The sequence below is a fragment of the Ictidomys tridecemlineatus genome, chromosome 5, assembly GCF_052094955.1.
Source record: "Ictidomys tridecemlineatus isolate mIctTri1 chromosome 5, mIctTri1.hap1, whole genome shotgun sequence".
NCBI classification, from domain to species: Eukaryota; Metazoa; Chordata; class Mammalia; order Rodentia; family Sciuridae; genus Ictidomys; species Ictidomys tridecemlineatus.
In genome coordinates, this window is record NC_135481.1 from 28530513 (window position 1) to 28551487 (window position 20975).

General features: G+C 38.9%; 1 non-coding gene across 1 annotated transcript; it reads right to left on the reverse strand.

Moving 5' to 3' along the window:
* Positions 1-5020: 5020 nt before the first annotated feature.
* Positions 5021-5127, reverse strand: LOC120886930 (U6 spliceosomal RNA). The gene has a single exon (XR_005730116.2). It is a non-coding gene; the product is annotated as a U6 spliceosomal RNA (small nuclear RNA).
* Between the last annotated feature and the right edge of the window lie 15848 nt (positions 5128-20975).

Here is a 20975-nt window from a genome sequence, read left to right on the forward strand (position 1 = left end):
GACACACTGAGGGGACCTGAGTAAAGACTTCCTACTTCCTATGGTCAGAAAGAACCATCTACTAAACAGGATCAGACATGGACATTCACATGATCCAGCCAAGCCTCAATCTTTGAACATCTGTAAAGTGTGACAACATAATGTAACACATAGTGTGGTTGTGAAGATAAAATGAGATAACATGTGAAGCTCATGAAGTGTCGTAGTTCCCCCCTCCTCCTCCTCTTTGTCTTCTTTTACTCCATCTCCACATCCTTCCTTTTTTTTTTTTTTTTTTGGTCCATCCTTTTTTCTTCCCTCTCCCTCCTATCATCATTACTATTTTGTTATGTTAGATGAGGGCAAAGTACCATACGAAGTCAATAAAAGGGGAAATTATACCCAATTGGAGAACCAAGAAAATTGATATTTTGGGTAGATTCTAAAGATTAAATAAGAATTTTGATAATTGAAGAGGGAGAGAAAAGGCTTTCCAGGGGAGGGGGCAGCAAGAGTGAAGCCATCTGTTGAGAAGCACAGGGCACAGCTATAATCTGATCATGGAGTTGATGAAAATAATGACGTGGCCAGGGTACGTGGGTGGCGGGGGGTGAGGGTTGGCACTGAGAACAGGAAGCAAGAGCTTGTAGAATACACCAGGTGCTCATGGATGAACATGTGCATGAACCAGGCCACACCATGTCTTGGAGGCTCAGTTTCTCATCCATAAAATGGAGGTGATAATAGGACCTCGGAAGGTCATTTGGAGAAGTAAATTAAACTGAATAATTGGGTTCAGAACTCTGAACCCAAAGTTGGCCACCATAAGAACACTTATAAGAATAGCTCTTATCTTTATATAATTACTGCTATTACTGCTAATTCTTGTAACTCCGGTTTCTGCCTTTTTGTCAATAGGCAACCAATAAATATGTGATAACAAAATGAATACTCAAAGTATACTCAAATGAGCACAATTAAGGTGATGATTATAAAAATATTGGCATAACTAAAGCCTTTCCGTTTCCCAGCGTCTGGCTTAAAGATTTACATGTGCAAAATGGAATACATTTCACCAAATCTTTTTATTAATTAAGGGAAATAGATCTATTTTATAGTTAGTAAGTTAAAATGTAAACACTTTAGCTACACTTTCTAAAATTCAGCCCTCTTATTGATTAGTAAAAAGCATGTATTGAAAAGGAACAGTACTGTGGCCATTATTCGAATACACATTGAATTAAAGATAAACTATCTCTGCATAAAAGCAAAACTAAAATGCAAAGGGCTGGAGCTAAGTCTCTTCCACTAGAAACATGGACATGAGCATGGAGGGTTGTCAGTGCTGAGATGGGAAATGTTACTTGTGGACCGCAGACTCCTTTCTGGACTAAGCAATGTCCACAGAGCTCCCTGAGGTTAAATAAGCCACAAGTAAGAACATCAAATTAGGAATTGAAATAATTAAAATGGGGGTGAAAACTGTATCTATCTCATTGGGCTATTAAACAAGTAATTGAGGATTAAACAGGCAATACATATAAACTATTCAGAATAGTTCCAGTATAAAGTAAACAAGCATAGTTAAAGGCTGGCTATTCTGTGTTGGGAAACCACTTTGACATGAGGAAATTGAGGTGCACAGAAATAAAGTGACTTTCCCAAACGCAGGCAGCTATTGGAGCATGCAAACTTCCTTACCACTGATCTTTATCCTGGGGATAAAGATTTTTGTACTGGGAACAACATTTTGTATTTACAATACAATAGTAAATATTGTGACAATACAAGAACACTTTAAAGGGGATAATATCCCCTTCCATAAATCCCTTGTTTGCCTATACCGACTCCAGTGCAACTACATCATGGCTTCTAGAAGCAAAGTCTCTATGGACTTAGCAATTCCCTGGTCTCCCTCATGGAGCAGATTAACACTGCTTAATGCTAGGAAGATCATATTCCCTTCTGATATTGGAACCTATAATTTTTCATCAATTAGAGGTTGGTTACAAAAAAAAAAAACAATCAATTGATATTTTACTCACTGAGCCAGTAATCATTGCAGTTTTACTTTGGTGTCTCTCTTGGCAAATGATATGTTCTATTTTGAAATTCACAAGAGGCCTTCAGGAAAACAAAACAACCGAAGGGCTTTTTTCTCCCCTCTCTTTCTTCTTCAGAGAATGTTTCCATTCTTAGCATTTGAAGTTTGAAGCTAATGGGCATAAACAGAAGAAAGCATAGCAATTTACATCAAGTTTGCTTATAAAGAAGGATATTCCAGAAAATTCTGTGGGTTTTATCCTTAAACTTTGGTTTCATCTGAAACTTGAAAGGCGTGACCATCTCTGTAGTGCAGCTCTAAAATAAGAACATCCACCACCACTGAGGAAATTTTGATTGTATACAAGGTGCTGAAGTTCATTTAATCTGTACCAAAAGTGTTAGAATGTGGGTACTTCGTTTCCATGTTATTAGGAGCTTCTGGGGGTCCTTAGAGGTTAAGGTGCTCAAGGGCAGGTCTTCGGAGAGGAATAGTTCAGGGACTTGCAGCCAGATCAGTCTGATTCTTGAGACTCTATTTTTCACAGTTGGCCACTAATCTCCATAGACAGGGTCAATGCCCCCAAACTCCAAAGTCAGTTATTTTACTGGAAGCATCCTAGAGAGCCCTTCACATTCACAGACTTTGGAGCCATGCTCAGATTGGCCCATGGCTGCTCTCTGTCCTATCTGCTGGGTGACCTCAGATGAGGAGTTTAACCTCAATTTCCTCTTTCATTAAAAAGAGAAAAGATGTATTTGAATACTAAATAACATTATGATATTATTTTGTTGACATTTTTTTTGCCAAGTACTTTCTTGAGACAATACAGAATGGTGGCAAGACTTCAGATCACCTGAAATAAGAACATCTGGGTTTAAATTTTGACTCTGACACTTGATAGTTCTGTGACCTTAGATAAGTCACTTGAGACCATAGTTTTTTTCATCTGAAAACTGGAATATTAAATATGGCTACTTCATAGGACGAATATCATGAGTATGAAGTGCATTATAAGGTTAAAAAAAATTTAGTATAGTGCCTGATACATAGTGTCACATATGCTACTATTATCACTTGTTTTTTTTTTTCAGAAACATTTACTTTTGCTGATTACCAAAACTTCCCGACATAGCCTGAAATGCCTCCTTGGATATCTGCCTAGGAATCTCTCCTGCTGGGGAATAACATAGGTACCTACATTTCACTGTGAGCCACCCTAGTTTTCCTTCTTCTGGCATTCCCAATCGCTGCTCTACCACTGGCCACGACATGACACAACCACATCAAGAAAAAAGAATCTGCCTGGGTGTGTTTAAACAGCCAAGAAGACCTCCATGAGGTCAAATGTTTTAGTAAAGTTGTCCAATCACTGTTCAAATAGATTTCCTTGGAGAGGTAAGTGTATAACAAGACGATGGGAAAACATGTCTTTAGGCTTCCTTATCTTCCCAGGTTCATTGGCATTCACACCTCGGAGCCGAGACTGGATTCTTCATTTCTCTAGTCTCATAATAGTTCACATTCTTCCAGTATTTTCAACTAAGTCATGACTCCCACTGGTCTCCATTGTATGGTGTGCTCTAAGACGTATCTTCTGAGTCCCCCAGCAGTACTCCACAAAATGGTGAACACAAAGTAATGGTGGATAAATACTTAGTCATTTTATTGGTAAGCACAGATTCCATAAGAAAATTTTATACAAGGAGCATTCAAGTGCTATACTCTATATACACCTTAAGGGTTAAAGAGTCTTGCCTGACTCTGTTTCTATTATACATCATCTCCCCCCTACATTTTTGCCCAAGTCACTAATGATCATGTTGGTAATGCCAGTGGTCATCTTGCTCTATCACCGATACTTGACACAATATATTCATTTTTTTCCAGAACACTACATTCATGGTTTTCTCTCAATTCCACTGGTGGCTCCTTCTCAGTTCTTCCCAAACTTTTAATGTTAAAGTGACTTAACTTCTTTTCTATTCTCTATCCACATTCACTTCCTTGGTGATGATATCAAATCCTATGTTTTTATATACAGTCTATTGCTAACAACTGTTGGACTCCAGACTCAACATCAACTGCCTACTTGATCTAATAGATATTTCAAAAGTCAAAATGTCTAAAAACACACTCTTCATTGTCCTCTGCCCCAGCCAATGTTAATAATATTCCTCACTTGGCATCCTTCTCTCATACCCCAAGTCTAGTTCATCATGAAATTCTGTCAACTCCACAGTTTATCCAACATGGGTGCTTCTAATGCCTCATGTTGCAGCCACTATCACCTCTCCCAAATTACTGCAAGAACCTGCTAACTGCTTCTACTTTGGTTCCTAACAATCTATTCTTGACTTGGTAGCCAGAAAGCAATCTGGTCATGTTTCTGCTCAATCCTTTGAGGGATCCCCATTTCACTCAGAATAAAATTTATCCTGAAGATGGCTTATTAGATGCTGAATTATTGGGGCTGTTATTCCTCTGACCTCATCTTCTACCTCTTCTTCCTCATATTCACTCTGATAAAGCCACACTAACTTCCTTAATGTTTCTCAAACACACAGTTGTACTTTGACCTCAGGGCCTTTGCACTGGCTATACCTTTTGCCTAGAGTGTACCTTATCCATGTATCCACATAGCTAATGTACTCCTTCAGTTTCCTCGAGTCTATACTCGATAAGGCCTATCCTGCCAACTCAGTATTCATGTCAGCTATCATTTATATTTTGTCATGTGTAATATTTATGGCCCATCTCTTTGCAATCTAAACTCCATACAGGCACACATATGGGTTGGTTTGGGTCACTGCTGCATGCTTGATGTTAGAACAGTTTCTGGCATGTAGAAAGTTCTTCATGTTTTTCCCCCACTAGTAGGGCTTTTTATTGGTCATTATTAAAAATCTGAATTTTAAACAGATTCTTGAACCCGTGGTTCCTATCCATCAGCTTGTTCAACTTTAGCACCTGTCTCTTCTCCAATAGCTTTTCTAGAAAAATATGGAACATTTCATGAATTTGGGTGTCATCCTTGCACAAGGGCCGTGCTAATCTTCTCTGCATCATTCCAATTTCATTATATGTGCTGCCGAAGTGAGCATAGAAAGTTCTTCATGTTTGCCAAACAAATTGAATGGATTAATGTGGGAAATGCATTTTCATGATTTGACTTATAAAATGAAACCTGTAACTATGGTAGACTGCAAAAGCAGGCATTTCATTTATGATATAGAAACTCTCAATATATCATTAGGGATCATCTTATAAATCAGGACTTGATTAACCATATCAGATATACAGACAGGAAGTGGAAATCATAGTATAGTCATGCACCACTTAACAACAGTTTGGTTAATGAGACTGCACATTTGATGGTGACGTTATATCACCTAGTGACATCATAGCCATCTTAGTTTGTGTGGGTACACACTATGATGTTCACACCACAAAAACACTTGACGACACAATTCCCACTTAATACCTCTATCATTAAATGAGGAGATGACTATATTTTTTAAAAACTTTTACTCAATTACACATCCACATACTGAATTGCTTTGGGTGGTTTTTATTTCATCTCATTAAAAAAACTTTCCGATCCTTCTCATTGATCACCTGAGACAGGAAGATGCCCTAGAAGTTAAAGAGACAGAGTGAAAGGGCCATGTTGCATGAGTTGGAATCTCAATTCCATTGCTTACTACTTTAGCAGTGACTCTGCCTCTTGGTAGCTCCTGTTGAAGACATTCAAGTATAAAGCACAGTAGAAAAACCTTCTGACATACGGTCCTCCCACCCAGTTTGCAAGTTCTGATGACAGGAAGCTCATTATCTGGGTAGTCTGCTCCTTTGCTGAAGAGCATCATGTTTTAGAAAGTTCTTTATAACGATACTGAGCTAAAAAAAATCTAGCTTTCTGTTACAGTCTAGCATTGATTTAAAACTGACCCTTTCAACATTGGGGAGTATAAACATTTCCACATAAGTCCCAAACAACTTATTTTTTAACTTCTATTCCCAATTGCCAGCTTTGAGTATAGTAATTGTTATGCCCTCCTTGCCTCACAAAGGCTGTGGGATTCAGAAGAAACACACTGCATATTAGTATGTCCCGGGCATTGTACCCCTGTTGCCCAGGCCCCTCACTGTATGCCCTGAGCAGGAGCTAACTGAATGCTTTTATTTAATGATCAGGCAACACACACTCTCTCTCTGCTCACAAGTAAACTGCTTAGACAGGTAGCTCATCTGGGGCTTCCTTCCCTCACTAACTCACTCTCCCACCCAACTCCCTTTTCACACCTTCTTTCTTAATCACATTGAAACATTGCCTGTAACATTTAGGGATTTTCTAATTTAAAAAAAAAGTCATACTTTTCTAAAAATTGCACAAACTTTATCCTGAGCCTGCTTACCTATTCATTCATCAATTACTGTCTCTCCATATATAATCTCAAAAATAAATTACACATTTATTTTCTGAAGTCTTTGCCATTTTCTTTTATCCTTCGCATCTGACTCACTACAAACATGTCTTTTGGCAGCATTCCTAGAAATTTGACTTTGAGTTGAGGTTAACAGAATTCCAATGTGCCCAGTAAACTGGCCCACTGGTTTTAAACGGCAGAAGCAGTAAAGCTTGGTGGGAAAAGCAGAACAACTCTGGGAGGGAGACTGCCTGGCTTTGAGTCCAAGATCCAGGTTTTAAGTAATGGGGGAACTTAGATGAACCATTTAACTTCCCTGGCTTTCATTTCTTCAGTTAAAATGAGGGCAAAAATAACACCAACCTCAAAGTTTTAATGGGAATATTAAATGGGTTACTAGATATGGATGTGGGGGGGGGGGAAGAGAAATGTAAGAGGTGATCTCCGTGATCTCCACACACATGAAATTTGACTACAATTGAGGAAAAGAGAACACACACACACACACACACACACACACACACACACACACACACACACACACATAACACCTTAAAGCCATATGAGAAATTTCAAGTATCCTTAACATTTTCCTCTCCGATCATAACTGATCAAAACAATGGAATTATGCCATTCTTATTCCAATCACTGATTTAATCCTTCCTTTCCATTTCCATGGCCACAGAATCATTTCTCACCAGGATCATCCATTTCCCATTATGACCCTCTCTCTGCTCCAATCTCCGCTCTGCATTGTTCCCTGAATAGTAATACCTCCCAAAATTTTAACCTCCTTTAAAAAATTTCCACATTTTCCCAATGACAGAAAAATTCTTTAGCTTGGCTGATAAGGAATGTGGCTTCTGACTTGAAATTTTTTACTCCAGAGTCATCCTCTTGTCTGTCATCTTAATACAACTGTGACAGTTACACTGACCCTCTCCCTCTTCCCTAAGTAGACCAGCCCCAGAGAGGGTCCTCACCGTTGTACATGTCATCCCCTTTCCATAAAAGACAAACACCTGTTCACTTGTAAAGACCAGTTTGAGTGACTTCTTTGCAATGAAGTCTTTTCCAACTCTCCTCTGTGGTTAGTAGCAATTTCCTCATTCTCTTGCCATATGTGGGTCCCTGTTTACATGAGTGAAAAAGTATTAATGTCATAATCACTTAATATTAGGTTTCTCACAGAGAAACTGTGATAAGAAGTTGTCAATGATGATTATGACGATGATGATTCCTGTTGTGCAGAAATCAAGTGCACCCCAACCCTGAAACTACCACAAGACCTAAACAGAGGTGATAGAATAAATATTTGTTGAATAAACAAATAAATGAATGAAGCAAACTGAGGCATTTCTCTGTAAAAAGCATAAAATTGGAACATTATATTTGAAATGCTTTGCATTAAAAGGGGAGAGTAATCTCCATACCAAAAACTTTGGCTAATATGGTTACTACAGTTAAACATTAAACTTAAGTCTGAGCTTCCAGGAAAGAAACTGAAAGATAAAAGACAAACTATCTCATTGTCTGATTTTTTTAAAAAGAAGCATATCACATAATTAAGAAAGACAGACATTTTCCCAACAAACATTTCCCAAAGGACTTTTCTATGTGAATATTACATGAGCGACATTAAGTAACATGGATGTTTTCTTCTACAGTGTAAAAAAAAGAAACATTATTTCTTCAGATATTTTAAATTCATTTTCAGTGAAGAAAAAATTGCAGAGCAGGAACCTATTCTAGGCAGAAGCAGTGAGTAAAAGAAGGGAGACTCCCCTGGGGTTGGAAAGTGCCAGAAAGAAGGGACCACCAAGGTCCTGCATGAGAGCCTGGATGTGGATGCTGCAGGTATAGTGTCAAGGGATGAGAGAGAGAGTCTCACCGAGGTCCTCTCCAACCAGGAATCAGGCTGACAGCTAAATAAGGCACAGAGTACGGGGCAGAAGGGAATCTCTGCAAAGTGTCTTGAGCAATAAAGTGAAGTTATATACAGTTCAAAATAGATTTGGGACTCTTCAGTAACATTATTTGATGTCTTAAGAACTCAAGATTAAAATGAGCCAAAGCATTGTTTAAAAGTGTGTTTCTGGGATACCTCAATCATAAGATAATTCAGCTTTGGTAAGACAACATATGGGAAGTAGATAGATCTTATCAGGCTCTGGATACCACCTTCAGGTGGCCTTTCCTGCCTTCCTCAGCCCAGGCTGCCAGGGACCACCCAGTGGTCTTGTATCATGTAACCATGTGCACATCTCACATTGCTTCTGTCTCCCTTGAGCTCCTCTAGGACATGTATCAAGACTAATTCCACTTTGTTCCACCGACATAGTGCCTGACACAAAATGATCAACCACTAAATATTAATAGCTGGAAGGAAGGGAGATTGGGGATCACCTCAGGTGATTAAAGAGTAGTTGGGTGCTACAATGCCACTGACAATAAGGCTGTAGAAGAAGTGGTTATGGGGAAGGGTTATAAGACTCTTGGTATTTGCTTGGCTAGGTGGTGTCATTGAAACAGCTGGGAAAGGCTAGGATGGAAATGTGGGCATTAACAATACACATTTGAAAATTACCTACCATAAAGTAGAAGCTGAACACTGAGAGAAGATGAATTTTCCTTTAAATTGCATCCGGATGAACAATTATCCTTTGATTAAGATCTTGTCATTTTTTTTTCTCCCCCTCACTTGGAACAGTTACTGCAGAACCAGGATTCAATTCAAGCTCTTGGTTTTGTTTGAGGAGGGCTCAAGTCCCGCCCTTGAGACCACATTACTCACCAACTAGTTTCCTTCTGCTCCAGTGAAGCCCACTGAAGCATCCTCTGTGCATGTCTTGCTGATCACTCCCTCGGAGTATCACTCAAGCCATTGCCTTCAGGTAAATCCTTGGCTGTTCTTTCAAAACCCAAACTTAAAAGCACACAAAAAAAAAAAGCTGTTCTAAAGCTTTTTGATTGTCCTTTGCTTTGAATGTGTCTTATCTACCCAAGCAGAACGCAAAACCCTTAAGAACAGAAGTTATAGCCTTCCCCTTTTTTTTATCCTGCATTGACTTTAAACACGATAGTTCTGCACACTATGCCAATTGATGCTTAGGATGTGAGTACGTGGAAGACAGCTTATTATTAAACATTTAAGGTTTCCAGATCATTGTTTCTCTACCACATATCAGCAAAATCTCTTCTTGTGAAGCCAGCACGATTCACTTCTCTCCTTCAGCCCTTGAAGCTTTCAGGTTCTAGCTCTGATCTCATCATTCTTTGAACCTTTCTTGATGGCATCCACACAGATGGCTCTGCCTCACAGCTATTTGGTTACTCCAGCCTTAAACAGTCTCCAAGTTTATGTCACTGAAGCTGCCAATGGGCAAGTCTAGAAATCCTCACTTGGCCCTGTTAACTAACCTGTCCCTTTTGAAAATCTGGAATGCTGTATGTCCTCTTCTCACATCCAGCCATCTCCCTGTCAAGCCATGAATCTGCTTCTCTCTTCTCAGTCAAGTAGATCAAGCCTCCAGCCTCACTGCGGCACTCTTTCCTTTTTGCGTGTGATCTTTTCATCTTCTCAGGGAGAAGATGAAAAGAGGTAACTAGCAAAGGCCCAGCTCATAGCATGTACTCACTAAAGCAAGCTTCTCCCTCTCTCTTTCCCTTTCTCTCCAATAATGAGGAGCTAATGCTTCCCAAAGTAGTCATTCTAACTATTCTAGAAACCCCATTTTTTTCTGAATGAAAATTTATTTCTCAGGGTTTCCCATGGCCCCAGAACAGTTTCTCTGGAGCAGTAAGAATAACAGTGATCTTTTTTTTTCCTCCAGATCAGTCTGCCAGCAATCCTCAGACAATTCACAGAGCCCCTCAAGTCTTTTCATCTCCAGCCCACCCCCCCCACACACACACACCTTGACTCCACCTGCACTTGGAGCCCATAATGTAGTGGCCAGGTTAGTCTCCTTCCACCTAAATATTCCAGTGCCCTGTGCAATAACCAGTAACATCTGCCAGAATACAGTCCTGTTCAAAATTCCCGGGACGACAGCATGAATATAGTCTGGAATCGACAATTTTTCCTGCTCCGAAATGGCTTAAAAGTAAGTCTTCCTTATTGTTTTACTTACAAATCGAACTCTGTAAGGGAGGGGGGAAAGGAAAAAAACTCCTAGGATTGCAAGAAATGGTAATGCCAAGTGAATGGGGATTTTTTTTTAAGAGTCTTGAATCCTGAGGGCTTGTCTTGTTCTTTTAACTAGAAAGTTTGAGTCTTGATCCATTAATCCAGAGCTAATAAATGTCTGATGGCAATTTGCCAGTTTGAACTCACAAGTGCAAGCTTATTCATTATTAGGAAGTAGCGATCTCTGTGGGGAAATGCTTGCAAACAGGATTAGCAGAGCAAGGGGAGGGCAAAGCCTTTGGTGAAAAAATGTGCCCATTGCTAATCAATGGCCCACAGCTTCTTGGTGCCACGAGTTGCAAAAAGCAATAGGAGCCCAGTGATCATAATGTTCATCATTCTCCAGAGCAGGAAGTGGACTTTGTGCACTGGTTGAGTCAGGATTTCTAAAACTTTATCACTTAGTGTCCCTGACAACAGTAGCCAGGAAGCTTGAGTTCTCTCGGGATTTCAAAATGGAATCAAGATATAGTTGAAGCCTTCTATTCATTCTTTAGGATTTATGTAACTTTAGCATCTTATTCCACAGTATTACCTCTTATGCTTTCATATAAAAGAATGAAAAGAACAGGTTTCTCTTATGTAATTCCCACAGTCCACCAACTATGCCCCTTCAGAGCTTCATGTCCTTAGTTGGAGAAGTCATGGCCCTAGCAGCCTCAGTGAGACCATCTTGGAGGTCTCAGTGATTACTTCAGTGGCTGTTCCTCTGATTTATGGGTTTATTGATTCCAGAAAAAAATTATACCAGAAAGGGTATAGCACTTTGAGATCTCAGTACAAAAACAGACAAGCAGTTTGGATGTTGGCATTGTATTCATGCAATTCCTGACCCGAGGCCGCTTAACCTCTCCAAGCATCAATTTCCTCATCTGTCCAGAGGTATCTAATTCGTAGATTGTGTTGAGGACTAAGTCAGATGCTGTGTGTAAAGTGTTCAGTTCAACAAATACATTGTAAATGTTTGTTGTCATGATACTGGGGGTGATCCTAGACATTCAGAGGGTTCCCCCAAACCCTGCCATTGTGAGCTAAACAGAACCTAGAGAGTGGAGTCTAAAGACCTTTGTCTTAGCTGGGCATGGTGGTGTGCGCCTATAATCCCAGTGGTTCAGGAGGCTGAAGCAGGAGGATCATGAGTTCAAAGCCAACCTCAGTAACTTAGGGAGGCCCTAAGCAATTCAGCAAGATCCTATCTCCAAATAAAACATAAAAAAGAATTCGATGTATGGCTCAGTAGTTAAGCACCCCTAGGTTCAATTCCTATTACCAAAATAAATAAATAGAGACCTGTGTATTCCTTTTTGCTTCTGCTATTAGTTTGGGAGAGGTCTCAAATGAATTACTTTAAGGAATCCCCTGGCATCCTTATCTGTGAAATTGGGAACATGATACCTGCTTTAGATATCCCAATGTCATTGATATTTGAGAGTATTTCGTAAAAACAGCACACATATAACATAAAATCCACTTTCCTCTTCTTCAGGTTTTCAAGATTTACTTTTTAAGGGGCTTTTACTCCTAGGAGAAGCATGGAAAAGATGTGAGAAGGCTCTAATCTAAATATAGGAGATGACCTCTGCCAACCTTGAGCCTTTACTCCTCTACAGAACAAATACCAATAATAACAAATGACAAAACACCGTATTCCGTTCACCATGCCAGACATTAGTTCAATTCTTTACCTACAATCTTTGTCTAATTTTTGCAAGATCTCTGCCATGGTTACACTGAGTTTATAACCAAAACTTAAATTCAGAGACATAAGCAATTCATCCAGATTTGTAAAGCTGGAAATTGAACCAAGTCTGGATAACTTCAAACACCTGAAAAAGCTCTATTACCCCACCTTCAAATGAGCCAATGATCTGATTTTTTTAGTAACCTAGAATGAAAGAAGCCTATTTAGAATTTCTCTCCTGAGGGTATTTAAGATTCCTGACCGTTCCTGACTACCCTTGGCCAAGTACAGGCTGATGTTGTAGCTTCAGAGTCAGTAACTAGTGATGCCAGAGAAGGCATGAGCCTGAAGTCCCTGGCCTTTCCCTTCCTTCTGCGGAGCCAGTAGGTCTCAGATGCTGTGGGGCTGGAGTCACAATGATGAGGCTTAAATTCCAGTTTGAAAACCAACTCCGTGTTACTGTGCAAACTACTTTATGTCTCTGAGAAGAGAAGATACATATATCAAAAAAACACTTAAAACTATAATTATAATCTCAGGCTTGGGGCTGTGGCTCAGGGTAGATCACTTGCCTAGCACATATTAGGCACTGGGTTCAATCCTCAGCACCACATAAAAATAAATAAATAAAAACAAAGTTTGGTGGTTTTTTAAAATAAATAAATAAATAGAACTACAATCTGTACTTTGCAAAGATTTCTAGGGAAAATAGCAAAGGTTGTATAAAGCGACTAGTACGTAAAAGGTAGCTAACAGTTACGGCCATTATTATTCACTGTTATTTTTATAATGAGGTAAAAATCTTCCATACAAAACAACTGTCTGATGTCACATTACATGAAATGTTAAATCTGATCTATCCTTATATAGCTCTCCAAACATTAAGCAGATATGTGCAACTGTCCAATAATTTATGTCAGTTCACAAATTATATCCATCTAAAAGATTTTACATCTTCTTTCTAATCAAAAGCTGTCCTGAAGTGGTTGAATTCAGATAGGGAGAAGAAATCCATGTGGGTTAGCAGAGAAATCTCTGGGGAACATTAAAATGATTCTTGAATAATTTTCAAATCTAATTGTATTTGCACTTCCCACTGCTCTAAAGCCAAATCAAAATTCAATGGCAAATGAGCAAAGTCCTGCCAGGAGCTCATGATTTACCACATGAAATTTCACCATGTATAGCAAGCAGCAAATGAACATAGGTTTTAGAGACATGTGCTTGAAATTCTAGATGATTTGTCTGTTCCTGCTGAGAAAGGTAGACCAAAGAGAGTCAATCATGCAACTCATGGTTTGGAGCTGAAAATTCCTAATAGGAAGGCATGCATTTGACCACTTATGCAGACACAGGAGGATGGTAGGAACACAAGTGGAATTCAGCAAGATATATTCAATCCTGTTCCCCCTGAGGATGCTGAAAACCAGAAAGAAGGACTAATTTTAAAAGACCCCCAGAATTCCTTGTCTGTGCTCTCCACATCCAGCCCCACCCCAGCCTTCTATTTTTGCACCACAATTCCAGGGAAGAACCAAAAAAATTGAATGAGAAGCTGAGGGGTTACCCAGTGACTACACTGACCTTGGCAGCAGCTCCCATGCCCTATGGGTCCACCTATTTGAAGCCTTGGGTATCCCCTGAGGGAGAAGTTGTCTGTTAGCCAATTTAGCCAAAAAAGGACTAGACTGACACTTCTCAAAGACCCACATCCTTTAACCAATACACGCTGCTCCCAGAAAAGCACTGTATATATAGAAGTTAAGAGCTCCAACTCCAGAGTCAGGCTGGTTCTTTGCTGGGTCATCTTAGATATGTTACTTAACTTCTCTTAGAAACTAATCACTTAGTTTCTCCATCTGAAAAGCCGAATGAACAATAATGGTCCCCATCTCTTGAGGTTGTGACGACCAAGTGACTGATGTAGAATAGTTAGAAGATGCGAGGCACTTGATAGATAGGTGCTCAGAGCACATCATTATTATTCTAAACAATGCACTTGTTTGTCATGGAGTTCCCTAGCTTGTTTAAACCTCACTATGTGCTTTCAGGTTCTCATTCAAATCTCAGGACAACCCAGGGATGTCTGGAAGGTGCCATTTATTCCCATTTTACAGATGGAGCTCTGTGACTTGGAGAGCTTAAGGTTTTTTCCAAGGCCACGAGCCCAGTAAATAACAAGGGGGAACCTGAAGCCAAGGTCTAGGTCTCGGGTTTAGAGATCTCCTGTTTACATATAACACAACTTAGAATTTTGGTTGAAATATTTGATTTAATTAAAATGAAGACTTTCATGCTCTCCCTGCATCTCCTTCCGTACCCAGCTGAGGATCCTTCCTGCAACATGCAGGTTCACAGGTTTGCCTTCAGCTGCTGGGAGCAGCCTTCCCAAGAACCAGAGCTTACACTTTTTTCATTTGATCTCTATCACAAGGCACAGGACCAAAGCCAGCAGGCAAAAAACAGCCACAAAGAAAATCAAGCAAACCACTTGAAAACCAATGATGGTGCAGGTCAGAATCACCACACAGGGAGGAGACTCCAAAAAGATTCCTAACTTTCCCCGTGTCAGGACAACCGGCCCTGTAACAAGCTCTCTCCGATGAATAAAATTCTAATTGTACCTCCAATTAGATTTCACCTACCCCAAAGGCAGACTAATCACAGATTTTAAAGTGGCCAATGACAGAATAATCTCTGAGGTGAAGGACCACTTATGCACCCTCAGCCAGTTGAGGAATGTTACCCCAGCAGGTTGGGAGGACTCGGATACAGACAGAACAGGGGACAAGAGAACTGGAGACACTTGCCGGGTGATTATTCACAGAAACTCCTGATTCAGACAGGAGTAAGTCACATGAAAGGGAAAGATAGAAAAGGAAGCCCAGAAAAAGCATTTGGCCCTTGGGTTCTCTGAGGAGGAGCAGATGGACATAATCAATTACTTAAATAATTCAGCAGAGAAAGAAGGCTGCTTTTCACCTGAATTATCCAGATAATTTTAAAGAAATATTTTGGGTGAGGACTTCCTTTTAATCCAAATGATCTGCTTATATTTCACGGAATAATTCGCTTCTGCCAGCCGGGCTTCCAGGTCTGCCTCAGCCGAAAAGACGGCACTGCCCCTGTTACATTTGTACTTCAGCAAAGAATTGGTTTCAAGCCGAGTTCTTTTTTCTCCTTTGTGTCCTGGTAAGCTTTTCCTCTGGAAATAGACTGGGCTGGCTGTCCCTTTGATCCCATTGTGCGACTCTATCTCGTTCATCAAGCTTTGGCACCTGACCTGTTACAAGGGTATAGAAAATAGTACAATTTGAGCATTTCAAAGTGATGGTTTTCTATTTTTAAAAAAGGGATATTTGACAGCCACCTTTAGATCCACTTGCTTATCGGGATTGCGTTTTAACAAATTTTTCGGGAAAGTATACCATTTATTTGCCAAAATTGGAAAAAACGAACAATGGTGCATTCGTATCCCATTGAATATGGCTGAGAACATCAAAATCTACAGCACAGACTGACAGAAAGAGAGAAGCATCATATCAGTGCTGCATCAGAAAATGGCACAGGGCTTGAGCCTCTACAGCCCACAATAAAGATGCTCGGATGAGAGCTAGGGGTTGGTTGTCTCCAGCTGAGCCGAAAGGAGCCGTTTCCCCCACCCATCCCTTGGATGTATGGGTCAGAAGTGACACAGAAGTAGCCCTGGCCAGACACCTCTTGGCTCCATCTTCACCGGGAGCTTTCACCGATTACAGGAAACCACTGTTAACTGGATGAATAAATATCACATCTGGAGGCAGAGATCCCACGATGACTCAGAGCTGCCTCCCCCCCTTGGGTTTTCTCACACAACTTGGTGGCATGAGGGCCTTCTCCTCCTTGCAAGACAGCTCATCACAACCCTCATCTTTTCATCAGACAGCCCTGTAACTTCAGGCAATAAGAAACATCAAACATCCAACCCACCATTTTTTTGTAATAAATATTTTACTATGTTTAAACCAAAGAACAAACAACAAAGCCAAAGTATTTGTCTCTCCCTGCTTTGCACAGAGATATAACTCTAGTCTTAGCTAAAAATGTTTCTGGTGATTCTAACAAAATGTAATTTAAATGGTATTGGTTGTACCCATTTAAGAACATTCTGATATTTTTCCTGCAACATTTTGTTTCATGTTTTTGAACCCTCTCTACTAGATTCTAACCCTGAGAATGGTCTCCCTGGATGACATTACTGTTTCTGCTTCAACTTGCACAAAGCATTTGGAAACCAGGCCAGGCCTTTCCGGAGAACCTCAGTGTTGATAGTCACACTTTTGCTTCCATTTGCTTGTGCTTCTGATTATAACTCAATATGTTTTCATTCAGGTTGTAGAGTGCCCCTTTTTAGCCTCTAGCTGCTGGATGACACCATCTGTGATTGCCAAGGAAATTAAATTAAGTTAAAATTCAATCAACGGAAGATTGTTGCCTCTATGACTTTACTTGGAACCTTGAGAGCATAAGCGTCTAAATGCTTCTTAAGACAGAAACAGGCCAGCTCTGCCCAGCAACACTGGCCCTAGGTTAGGACTCCCCCAGAGTCAGGGGCCAGGGACCTACCCTTTCGGTTCCATCTCAAATGGCCTGCAGCAGCAACTAAGAGACAGATTGTTTTGCCTCTGCAGTCTGAGCTTGGCTTAGGACAATCTTTGTTTCTTACCAAAAAGAAAAACTTTAGATTTATGGAGAAGAGGATTAGGAATTTGCACAATATCTTATACACCATATCAAAATAAATTCTGGAAGGATTAAAGGGTTTTATTTTACAAATAAAAACTAAACCATACAAATGCAGTTTTGTTTGTTTGTTTGCTTTGATGTTTAATTGGTTCATAAATTTGGGGTTACATTATTATTATTATTATTATTATTATTATTATTATTATTATTATTATTTGTTCTTTTTAGTTATACATGATATTAGAAACCATTTAACAAGGGCATTTTTTTAAAAAAGAGTAAACATTGATCTCAGGAATTTGTGAACATTAAAAGTTCCAATAAAAGAATTGATAGAGTTGAACATACTAAATTTGAAAAGGCTCTATCAAATAATACTTACACAAATTCAAATTTAAGTGACAAATTAGCAGGAAATGTTTATAACATGACAAGCAACATATCTTAATACACATTTAGACAAAACACGTGTACATGAGTATATAGAGAGATTCTTATAACAAAATCAGTAAAAAAAAATCCCATTTTTAGTCAAACGACATTAATAGTAATTAGCAAATTAAATAAATACAAATGGCCAATATCTTTTCAAAGTCCCCTATTTTATTAAAAAGTACACACATGCACAGATGTACACATCAAAAACAGTAAAAAAAAAAAAACTATGTGGCAAACTAACCAAGATTCAACAGTTTATTATTAATTTGGTGACAATTAATTAAACTAAGAATTCTCATACATTGCATATGTTAACATAAGAAATTTCATGCCTTAACATGCTACCATCTTCCTAGATCCCAACTTGGCAATGTGCATGAAATCTTAGCATACTTGGAAAGAAATTTAACTTTAAGAAATAACCACAAATATGCACAGGAAATTGTGTGAAAGACCATTTTCTGCAGCTTCCTTTATTACATCAAAAAATTGGAAATAATATTAATATCAGTCTGACTACATAAGTTACATTAAATACAAAATGCAATGTTATATGCTTTTTAAGAATATATAAATAAGGGAAGAAATGTTTACCATACAATATTTCTAAAATCAGTGTGAAAATGTTTATACGTGAATGTGTGTTTATATATACATAAATATATAGATATATAGATATACACTGTTTTCATGCATATTTCCCTTAATATTACATAAAATGTTTCAATATCATATGTTGCATATACAATACATGCATAAGTACATATAAAATCACAAAGAGATTGAGAAAAAGAAAAAATTGACAAAATATGAATAATAATTAAAGTGGAAACTTTGCCATTTCTATAGTTCTTACATTTCTGTGTTTTCAAAAAAAAGTATAAGAGTTTAATTTATCATTTAAAAAATAATAGGTATCACGACAACTACTATTACTAAATAACAATAATAATAATGTGCTTTTACCGTATCTCCTAAATGGCAAGGGTCTCATACTCTTCTTGCTGTATAGTGAGGTATATTTCATTACCATTTCCCATAACCATGTTATAATTATCTTCTTAACCAGTTCATAACAGGAAGTGCAAAGACTCACAGTAAGGCAAAATACCAGTAAAAATTTCCCAAGGGAAAGAACTAAGTGGTCAAGCCAGGAAATGTGGTTTGCATTATCATATGTGGCTTCACATTTTGCCTCCCAGCCCACCACCCAGTTCTCCTCTAGGACTGCTCTCCATCCCCCACCAACTTCTCGTCTAAATGAATCCATTCAAATTTGGAAAGGAGCCGTTGCCCTCCTGCTATCTGTTCACACTTAATCATTTGAACCCACGTTTCTTCAAACCTGAGGTACAACGGATGTACTCCAGGCACAATATTTAGACAGTTTTGTGAGTTTTTCTCGGCGCATCCTCCAAAGAGAGAATTGTTCTACCACGTACAATGTATTGAGCACTCCTGATGGTCTACAGTTCTACTAAGTTTCATATATTTTATATATTTCATATATTTCTGTTTCATATATTTTACCTTGTTTTTAATTATTAAAACAATCTTGCAAGGTAGGCATAAACAGCCCCATTTTACAGATAAACTATTTGAGGCCAAATCTGACTAGAATTCCATAGTTGAAATCTAAATTTTAGTCAATGCCAAGTACCTACACTCTAAACTACTGCACTTTATTATCTCCAAATGAGCTGGGTGTGGTGGCGCACACCTGTAATCTCAGCATCTCATGAGGCTGAGGCAGGAGGATCAGGAGTTCAAAGCCAATCTCAGCAAGAGTTAGGTTCAAAGTAAATCATTGAGACCCTGTCTCTAAATAAAATACAAAATAGGGCTGGGGATGTGGCTCGGTGGTCAAGTGCCCCTAAGTGTAACCATTGGTATCTCCCCCAAAAGAGTGATACAAGAAATTATGCTTTTAAAGGTAACCTAACTTCAAAGCCTACCACTGGATTTGGTATCTAGAGAGGAGGCTCATTGATTTTCATCCTTCTCCCACTTTTTCTGCAGATTGTTACTTGTTATCACTTATGTCTTTGCTTTCCCACCCCCTGTTAACTAATCCTCAGCATTAGAAACCGAAATGCTATGAACTCAAGAGACTGGAAGCATCACATAGTTCTGGAGGATGAGTTGTTGTTATTCTTGTTTTGTGGATGTATTACTGAGTCCCCAGACACTTAAGGGAACCTCCTAAGTCACATCCCTAATGAGTCACAGAGAAGGGACTGACACCTGGTGTTCTGCTCCTTGTTCCTGGAAGCTAGCAGCATATGCACCATTAAAGGTTTTCACTGCAAAAAAAAAAAAAAAGTTCTTGTTTCATAGCTGGTGATCCTTAAACCATTCACAGATAACTTGACCTCTGTATAAATAAAATGAGGTTTATTAGAAAGCTGATACTCTTTCTGCAATTCCTCTTTGCATGAGTTACCCCTCCATGATAATAGCTCTATACCAAGAGCTTTTGTGAGTTCTTTATGTTTATTCACTCATGTAATTCTCCTAAAAACACTCTACCAGGCAAGATACTGTTACTATACCCATTTCACAGCCAAGACAATTGAGGCCTATGGATAAATAACCTCCCAATAGGGCAGAGAGATGGGGTTTGAACCCAGGTAGACTGACACCAGAGATCAGGCTCTGTCCCACAGCACTGCACCAATTCTCTAAACAAAACAAGTGTCATGAAACAGCACCAGAGTGTCATAGCCAGAATGATTATTTTCATACTATTTACAACACTACCACTTAAAGATGTGGGAAATTTGGAGCAGTTCCAGAGATACATAATAAAAATTATTAATGTTTAGAAAATGGAACATATGAGGAAAGGTTAAAACAAGTAGAATTTTTTAGACTTAAATAGAGAAGTCTGAAGGGGAATTTAACAACTCTTGTAAAGAGTGAAGGATTATGATGGAGACAATGGTAATCAGAGTTTATTCCCACTCCACGGAGAAAAATTCTAAATAAAACCAGCTTAAATTGCAGCATGGGGAAATTAAACCAACTTTCAGGAAGAGTGTCCATTAATAAGCATTCTATCAATTATGAATTTCATTTTATTCTGGCCCCTTTATTTTGCCAGTACAAACATTATTCCTAATTAGCTCAAGAATTCCCTTTTTGAATCACCAGTGATTAAAAGGTATGCAGGATAGTATTAGCTTCAAATGTTGCATTTTTCTTCCTGATTCTTTGACAGACACTCAAAACAGGCTAATATGAAAATTGTTTAATGAGCATAGATGATTAGTCAGACTATCTTATTCCCTGACCCGTCTCATGAAGCATTTCCGTGATGCAACCACCCAGGTTAAATGGAGCATCACTTTCTTGAGATCTCTGTGAAGAGAGGTAGAAAACAATTTGTCTGGACACTTTTGATAAAGTCTAGCCCAGAAGGTAGGAGGTGAATGGCACTGACCTCTTGTGGTTCCTTCCTCCTGGATGACTCTATAACCCATCCATTGG